Consider the following 7,627-nt stretch of genomic DNA (forward strand, 5'->3'; position numbering starts at 1 on the left):
AATACAGACACAGTTACAGTACAATTCAACCAGTTGGTAGCTGTGTGATTTAGCTAACGCTGTACGACCATTTTCTTTTCCTTTTCACTTGCCTATGTTTTTACTTATCAATATATCTGGGAAGGTTTAATAGGAAAATACGAAGAAAGGTTATGTTTTAACTAGCAGCACGTTAACCATTCATCATCTATGAACATGACGATACAGATGGATAACATTTTCAGGAAAGGTAACTTTCTGGACAACCTAAATTTGGGTCTTTAAAGCGTTTGTACTTTTGAACTGGGCAGTATGCGTTTTATATAATCTCAATCTGAATTAAGAAACAATAGAATTATGTAGAATCATATGCAATAGCCACCCAGAATGTCTATATAATGTGCACAGGTTTGACGTAATAGACCTCCAGCAAAAGGTCCTCACGCAATACCAAAGACTTTGAATATTTAAGGTTTGTTGGTTATGGCTTTGTGGCAAATATCATGGGCAGCACTAAAGATAAAATTATTTCGAAGTTGTTCTGTTTCCATTCAATTGAATGTAGGATTTATGACTTGCAGCACTTTGCTTGAGTTTGATAGTTGTCATCAGAACATAAATCCAGAGATAGAAACGGTATGGAAGAACAAATATTAGAGGATTCCGGGCATTGATCATTAAAGCATTCTTTTGATTGTGAGGCTTTCATTAGGCTACTGGTGCTCAATTGCTTTCTGTACAAAATATGAAAATACTGACAGATTGTTCACCGTTCCTGCTGAATAAACCACTTGTCAATACCTGGCGTCTCAAAGAGTGATTATTACGATAACGGGAACTACACTTTTACATATAAAGTCACATAACAGCCACGAACCAATATTTGCAGATTATCTGCAAATTTGTTTCAAGGGGAAGGGGCCTTTTGCTTATTGAGAGCATTTGAAATGTGTTGCAGTGCAGGATGAGTCATCTGTCCATCTGTTTACCCAGAAGAAAAAGAGTTTTGTCAACCCAAAGCTAACACACAGTCTAAAACTCAAGCAGAGAAGCAATGTTTCTGCTCCTTGCGAAGCACCTCCAATACCAAAAGATAAAGGTATAGCGTTTGCCAAACTGTACATTAATGCCCTAAACCTGCACATTCACCGCATGACAAAGTGATACTTCCTAAAATATGACATGCTCCGCCAAGACAAATCAGTCTGTGGCTGTACTGACGAAAAAAAAAAAAAAAAAAAAAAAAAAAAAGCTGCACATTCAGCTTATTCTAGGAGGTACTCAGTGACGGGACAAAGCCCTTGCAATCTGTCAGCACTTTTTAATGGATATATAGTGGAACAATCAAGCCTTTTAATAGATAAATTGGCCACCTGGCTTAGGTTCAGCAGACATAATTTGAAATGTGGAGCAGGCGACTGGCAAGGGTTGTCTTTATGGTATTTTGATTTTTTTTTTTCATCCATTTTTCTCTGTAATACCAAATCAATTATTATGCCCAATTAGATAAATTACAGCCTGCAAATTATTCTGGAGTCTCAGCTAAACCTAAGAAACCATCTAATAACCTTTCTAAGAATTGTAAGAGATTATTCAAACCTGAACAAAAAAATATATTACAAATGCCTTCGGATCTCGTATACATTTAAAAGCCCTTTTTTAAAAATTATTATTTATTAAAAAATAAATATAATTCACTCACTACTGTTTAAGACCCTTTTGAGTTTCTGAAGGAGGAGATGTTAGGCAAAATGTTCAGACAGCTTTTTTATATAAAGTGAAGATGAATGAGTGTGAGTGAGAAAGAATCATTACATTGAAATAAAAATAAAATTAAATGCATGAAATAAGTTCATTAAATGAAACTAATAAAAATACAAAAGCACTAAAAACAAAAATAAAGAAATAAAATGAGCAGGAATGACATCTGGCATCTCTATGACTGAATGGATTCAGTCTTCAGACTTGCTTTTTGACATTTTGGAGCTTTAGATCCCAACGGTTCTCTATTTAGAAAACAATTTCTGTAAACATCTTAATGTATGTTTCATAAGGTACATGTTTGGAACAAAATGACACTTTTAGTCCCCTTTGTAAAGAAAACAAAAGAGATCGCCAAAAACAAACAATCGGTAGATAATAGACTTCCAAACCACACTCCACAAAAACACTCAGTGTACTTTGACTCCTATTAAATCTTGCAATGTTCTAAAGGCATTCTATTCTGTTATGACAACAGCAATGCACGTTTCTTACGCATACGACACGCCAATACCACCACTCCATATGCCATCCAGCGAGGGTAACCAAGGACAGCTGTTTGACGGCAGCAGCTTCCCATCTGCTGGTCAGTTTCAGAGGGATTCTAGCTAAAAAGCAAGCTTGTGTATTTTCCCCAGACCGGGCCTACAGTAGCTCTCCGAGTGCCGAGTGCATCTAAGGACACGGTTCCTGGACCTAACCCTGAAACTGAAGCTCTGAGCCCATTCAACTTACGTGTGCTATTGTCTTCTCAATGACCTTGTGGTCTAATTCAGTTTTTTTTTTTTTTACCATTTCCCAAACTTCCCCACAGTAGTTTCAGAAGAAAAAGAATTAATGTAGGGCTAAAAAGCCATGTTTTCTCTGCTAATGAATACAAGGCATCAGTTAGCCTGCTGGAACGGATGGCGCATGAAGATTTGCAATAACAAATAATTAATTTAGGCATTCGTTGGGGTGCAGCAAGTATTTAAACATCATCTTGACAGGTTTTTTTTTTTTTTTTGGACAGGTGCACTGCAACATCTGGCAGCTTTAGAATACGGGCTTGAACAACCATTGATGAAACATAGTACGTTCATTTGAAACACCATGTGTTCAGGAATCATAATAAGATTCAGGTGTGTACTGGAACTTGACCGCTTTCTGTTTAGTTTACTAGACGAATAAATGACAGACTGCCAGTTCCACAATCAAACACAAGCTGTAACGCTTTCTAACAAGTGCAGCTGAGCTGTTGATAAAAGGACAATGAATGCGTGGAAAACAGATGTTTTGTTGTTGAAAGTTATACAAGATGATTTGCACTGGTAAACACACAGCTTGTATTATGCATAAATGATGGCAGCTTATTGAAATCCTCAAAAACAACAATCCTCCCATATTTCTCCATGGTGTCTCTTATTATTTATTTAGCAGTACATAATACATATCCTGGCATTTAAAGTGACAACATGAAATCAATCCAATTGATTTTTCCAGTACCAGTGTTACTGTTAACTAAGGCTAAAATTGTTTCCGTTCATTGAAATGAAGCTTCAATAAAAGATTAGGTGAACAACTTAAAATGAATTTTTCAGCCAAAGCAACTTAATTATTTTAAGTAGAAGTAGCATTAGGACAACTTAAATGTAAAAAAAATTCTACTGCTAAAACGATTCAAAATATTAATATTATAATACAGAAATAGCACTGATCTACTGGAAAATCATATGCACCAAGTTGAACAAGTGAAAGACCAAAAACAATGCATGCATTTGTCCAACCAACAAACAAACAAAAAAATGTAGTCGCATTTGGTGCCAGTAGTGATGTAAAAATGTATTTACAATTAATTTCAAATCAAGTGCTACATTATTTCAAGTTGCATATCCCGTTGAACCAGAAATTAGTTGTATCACTAAAATAAAATGAATCATGAAACCGATTTCATGGAGTATGAGTGTTATCAACTAAGAGACCAAAATATACTGATATCAAAACCAAACTCTTTATATATATTTATATATATATATATATATGATATATATGATCTATAGACCTGCGGTAATACACCAGACTCAACATACAGTACTGCACATGTACAAGAGGTAGCAGGCGACATCCACGCCCCAACACGCTCCCTTTCACCCTCTACCTCTAGATCACTCCCTCCCTCAGCAGTGGAAATTCACTGGGAGCTGATTGTGGCAAGAGAGTGTTGGCTCAGCTGCTAGCTTTAAGAACCCATGATGTCAGACCCATATTTTCCTTGGAGAGTTTCTCATCAGCTGCATTGTTCCTGGAAACCATGGTCTGTTCTCTGGGCAACAAAGAAGCCAACCCCATCTCAGTCCACCATGGTCCCGCTTGAGCCCCCATTGGCCCCTTCTGCCCTGAACCCATCATTTACTACACCATCAAACAACAGACGAGTAAAGAAAATAATCTGGTAACTTGATCAATGGGGATAGCATCATGGAATCGCGACCGAAAGTTCTCCTGGTTTCCCAAAGGATGATCAAAAGCCACGATTTAACGTCTTTGGAAAATGGAAACGTATGGTTTGTGATGACGTGTGTAACAGAATAGGACAGAGTAACATGCCCGGACTTTTTGGCATCGGTGGGGAATATGGTGATGATACTGGTGATGTCATCTAGCCAAGCGTCCCTGTTGACCACAAGTCGCATTTGACCACTTTACGGCAGTGCCCCCTGATATGAGAAGCAAAGGAACTAAATGTTCCCGTGAGATGCTCCCCGACAAAGTGCTCGGTTCACCGGTCCCACAGCTTAAATCTTTCAGTCCATTTCCGCGGTCCTGTTTTTTGTTACATTATTTAAAACTCATCACGCAGCTCTAGTTCTGTTGAAGAATTAATGCTTTTCCTCGAAAGAGAAGCATCCACATGTGATTTTCACTTCAAACTGGCAATGAGTGGAATATCTTTGAGTCAGCGGCCATAATTGTACGTAACTATATCCCACATGAAAAAAAAAAAAAAATCATTCCAACCACTCTCTCTTTTCCATTACTGGGTATTTCAGCTGCCAATTCTGGAGAGGATACCTGATCCATCGATGGCAAAGACCGTGAGGTGAGAGATAGGGCGAGATGGGGCCGTGGCAGAATCCAGGGCCAAAAGCGTGATTCTCTGTAATGGGAAAAATAGCCAAAATTCTGATGTCATTACATATCTTGTGTCACCGTTGGTAATTCCCATGCATAGTATTCAGAGGACACAAATGGATTTCCATTAGAGTGCAATGCTTAAATTACAGGATGCTCATGTCTCCAGTTTTGCGGCAAAAGGACAGACTTGTGAGGGAGCAAATCAACTGTCCCAGTCGGTCTGTCCTCCCAAAGCACATACTACAAAACTCCAGAGAGCTTTTGCAGTAGCTCGAAATTGGATAGCGGACATGAGCTAACGTGTCCTGCAGTGCTAAAATTATTTTAAATTAGGAACCAGTCACAGCACCTATGATATATAAACTTTCATTGATTGCAGAAAAGGTGCAACTAATAAACATTTAGAATTCACATGACTTTTGTTACCGTGACTGACTCACTTTTCATTAATCGAGCGTTAATAAAGCAGTACTCTGTCAGCTACTCTGTGGTTGAAGCTTCAAAAACCTGGAGAAGAATGAAGCTTAGACCACAAAATGCACTCCAAGTGCTTCATCGTGGTGTCAATTGAGGCATGAAAGGGAATCTACCAACGTTAGCTTGAAATTGCACATCAGAACATTAGATTATTGTGGTGAGGGTAATCAAAGGTGGGAAGAGGTCACTATGGAGGGTGAGACACGTCAGAAAGCAGAGTGGCAACTTAGAAAGAGAGGTTACAATAACAGAGCGTCAAACTCTGAAGTTCAGTTGTACTCTTGCTGGAACAGCCGTGTCTCCATAGACCAGTTGAGTCCTTCAGTAGAGGCTCTCTCACTCCAACACAAATACTCACTAAATAAAGGCTGCGTGTTCCAACTAAAATCACTTCAGCTGAGTTCAATAACTATTATTCATGTCCCATTTCTTCTTGCCTGTGCAACAGGCACCATGATATTAATAAGGAAAGCCTTTGTGTTTTCATAAGAACTGAAGAGGAGACTTGGAGAGCAATGCGAACACACTTCTGATTTCTTATGAAGTACCCATTAAGGACTGTTACAGAACAAAAAAAAAACCCAACTTATCGGAAGAAAGTGTGTCTAACATCAGGTACGCACATCTCAAGAGCTTGTACCAGTATTTCCTGTAAACCCATATTGGGGTGGTTTAATTAATCTTAGTTCTTAGGCTAAAAGGGCAAGATAAACCAAATTTAACAAAACAATCAACAAAATCTGCTTTCTCTGTCATGGTTTTAAATAGTGTCAGACTTAGTGCTTAGTCTAGTCCAGATTTTAATAGTCTGATTCCTTGGAGGAAAAATAGAGCTACTTCAGGACTAAATTGGGGCTTAAATTAAACCTACCAGGAGGCAGGTTTAACTTCAGATTAACGTTGTTTCCAGTCTTTGTACTTCAAAATTATTTGTACCCTTTGTAGATATAAACAAATAAGCATGTGATAATAAGGCTGTTAATCACTGTGATCTTTTATTAAAATAAAAAAAAAAAAGAGAAATGGAAAGGAAATCTAATTGTATGTATGTGTATATATATATATATATATATATATATATATATATATATATATATATATATATATATATATAAAATGTTATATTATTTAAAAAAAAAAATTCTATACAGAATCTCTCCAGACCCTTCACATTCCCAGCTCTATGTTGATATTTTCACCTCTTAAGATTTCTAGGGTTCAGGTCAGGAAACTGGGATGGCAACACCTTAGTTTTGTGCTCAGTGAGCCATTTTGTGTTGATTTTGGATTATTTGGATTATTGTTCTGAAGATCCAGCCATGGCCCATTTTAAAGCTTTCTGACCCCAAGACTCTTAACCAAACTACCCTCCTCATGTTGCATTAATATGATGTAGTCACAGACAATACACTGTAGACAGACTTTTAACATGTACTGTTGATTGTAACTCCTTAACTATTGTCCTAATGGTGTGAATGAAAATGTTCAATGCTTTAGCCCTAATGCTTTTTATGAGCTATTTTCATCACATATTTTGTAAAGCTCAACAATCTGTAGCTGTACAACAGAAAATATTTTCTCTTTTTTTCCCCCATTGTGATGGATGACAGTCAATCTGCCTCATATTTATACTCCTGTGAAGAAGGAAGTCATGGCTGTGTAATTTGTGTCTAGCCCCTGGTGTTCTTAAAAAAAAAAAATAAATAAATAATAATAATAATAATAATATATCTATCCATCTATATCTTCAGAGATTTTAAATGTACTTTTACATTTTATGTGACCTATTTACTTTTTAAAAAAAAATAAAATATCAGATGAATAAACAATACAGGTTCATTTTCACAATCCTCTTTAAAACTACTGCTACTACTACTACTACTACTACTCAACTGATGGCAATTTTTTTTTTCTATACTTCAACACCTGATATGTGCAGTTTATTTTGCCTTACTTTGACTCTTATGACTTGGTTTAGTTTAATGCATGAATAATTTAAGAATACCAGACATTTACCAAAACATTGCAGAATTTAACAGGCGAAGTTCTTTGATTTCAATATATCAGAACATTTCCCCAGTGACCTTTAAGAGCACTTGGTAATTACAGACAGGTGTGTTGGAACAGGGTTAGAACTGAACTCTGCAGGTAGGTACATCTTCAACATCCAGACTGGGCACCCCAGGTCTATTGAAATTACTAATAATCCACCTACGACCTACTAACAAAAGAAGAAGAAGATAATAGAGGATACCGTGAAGAGACAGCACCAAGAAAATTGGAGTCATCTGAGGTG

Source organism: Puntigrus tetrazona, chromosome 4 (assembly GCF_018831695.1).
Source record: "Puntigrus tetrazona isolate hp1 chromosome 4, ASM1883169v1, whole genome shotgun sequence".
NCBI classification, from domain to species: Eukaryota; Metazoa; Chordata; class Actinopteri; order Cypriniformes; family Cyprinidae; genus Puntigrus; species Puntigrus tetrazona.